This window comes from Leptonychotes weddellii, unplaced genomic scaffold (assembly GCF_054177405.1).
Source record: "Leptonychotes weddellii isolate Sample4059 unplaced genomic scaffold, ASM5417740v2 HiC_scaffold_14784, whole genome shotgun sequence".
Lineage (NCBI taxonomy): Eukaryota > Metazoa > Chordata > Mammalia > Carnivora > Phocidae > Leptonychotes > Leptonychotes weddellii.
This window is the reverse complement of record NW_027728865.1, coordinates 2,936-5,053: the sequence shown is the minus strand read 5'-3', so window position 1 is coordinate 5,053 and position 2,118 is coordinate 2,936. Positions and strand designations below refer to the sequence as shown.

Here is a 2,118-nt window from a genome sequence, read left to right as displayed (position 1 = left end):
GGTTATACTGATCTAATTCTAGTGACTCTCAAATACCTCTCTCCATCCTAGACTTCTATTCAGAGTGTCAGAATCATATATCCAATCTCCAAAAGTTATGACCACCTGAATGTCCCTTAGACACTTCAAGTACATTTCCAAGGTCTACTTCATTACCTCCTTTGGTCCAGCTTATTCTTTCTTCTGTTTTCCATTTCCATTTTCTAGTCTCAGCACCTCCCCACTTGCCTATGCAGGTAACCCAAGAGCTATGCCTCTTTTTTCCACTCTACAACCAATTTATGACCAATTCTGTTGCAACCCATTATACACTAACCAGTTTTCCCCTCTCTAGACCACTAATATCACCTTAATCTAGGAAACATCTCTAACAATGGTTACTTAATTGTCATTCCCACTTAACACACCTCAAGCCTTCTCCAGTCTTCAAGAGTATTGCCTCTAAAGTACAAATTTTATCAGATAACATATGTGCTATTTAATATTTCTTTATACTCCACAAAGCAGCAGACCAAGCAAAGTGGGGTACGCATTAGAATGGAATGTACAAGACAGTATATCGGAAGGGAGGAAAATACTAACAGATTGCATTCAAGAGCAGATCATCAACTCTGTGGATTGCCATTATTGCTGACTGATGACTTATAAATAAATATAAATATGTTGAGAGCGTTCTCAGTACATTTTTAAGACCACTGCTCTGTAGGAAAAAATCTAGTATTATTTGATAAACATGCGCACTGCCTAGCTCATTATGTTTTTCTTCTTAGAGCTCAAAGAATCTTTCTTAACATACCGTGTCTTTTGCTGTTTCCTCAATTTACTAACTAATTTTCCTCTCCTCATGAATTTTAAAAGCTGATGCCCTGTACAAAGCAAATTCATTGTGAGGACAAAATTTTGATGTTCTCAGTGAAGCCTTGGAATACAAAATGAAATTTTTCTTCACTTCATAGCACTTTCCCTTGTACATATTTCTGTCATTCATCTGTAATATCTCTTGGGTATATGTATTTATATGTATGCCTCTCACTTAACCTGTAACTTCTCATGAGCAAGGCCAGGGTTTTATTCATTTTGGTCCATCAGGCAACCAGTCACATTTAAGGCAAATAGTATAATCTTATATATTTTTAGCATGAGATAGTAAGTAAATACAGAATGTATTATCAGAGAGAATTTTCTACAATAGAAAACACAAAATAAGAAAACTAGTCTGACCACTGACATGGTCTCCAATATCTAGTTCTCACTAGTTCCAATCACTTTAGGATGAACTAGAGTATGCCCTTACAGGGATCAGTGTCATTCAAGGATGTGACTGTGGACTTCACCCAGGAGGAGTGGCAGCAACTGGATCCTGGACAGAAGGCCCTCTACAGGGATGTCACGTTGGAAAACTACTGCCACCTCATCTCTGTTGGTAAGGAAAATTCCTTGAATCTTTCAACATTATACATCTCCTTTCAAGGATTTCTAAAGCATATGGAACTTTGAATTTCAGACATCAGAGGTGATGAATCCCTTTTTGTTACCAGATAGTGTGATTATGTCCTCACGTGCCTAGTGCAGGGTATTAACTTGGTAAGATGTTAATGTGTACATTGTCTGTCACCTTAGAGCTATATCTTTCTCTTCTTTCAATAGTTTTGAGGCCCAAGCAGCTTAGACCAAGTCTCATTTTTTATTACCAGGGTTTCACATGACTAAGCCTGATATGATCCGCAAGTTGGAGCAAGGAGAAGAACTATGGACAACAGAGAAAATTTTTCCAAGTCAGAGCTACCTTGGTGAGTCTGTAAAGATAAAATCCAGTGGACTCAGGTAGTTGACACCTTTGAATGTTTTGAGGGATCTATTTTTTTAATTGTGGTAAAATACACATAACATAAAACTTATTATCTTAACCATTTTTAAGCATATAGTTCAGTGGCGTTAAGTACATTTACATTGTGCAACTGTCACCACCATCCATCTCCAGAACTCTTTGCATGTTTTAGAACTAAAACTGTACTCTGGGCACCTGGGTGGTTCAGTCGTTAAGCAGCTGCAATCGGCTCAGGTCATGATCTCAGTGTCCTGGGATCGAGTCCCACATTGGGCTCCCTGCTCAGCAGG

At 38.2% G+C, this 2,118-nt stretch overlaps 1 non-coding gene across 1 annotated transcript; it reads left to right on the top strand.

Annotated features, from left to right (window-relative positions):
- The first annotated feature begins 24 nt into the window (after positions 1 to 24).
- On the top strand, positions 25 to 1,791 carry LOC102738264 (uncharacterized). Its single transcript, XR_014141759.1, has 2 exons — positions 25 to 1,423; positions 1,695 to 1,791. It is a non-coding gene; the product is annotated as an uncharacterized LOC102738264 (transcript).
- The last annotated feature ends 327 nt before the right edge of the window (positions 1,792 to 2,118 follow it).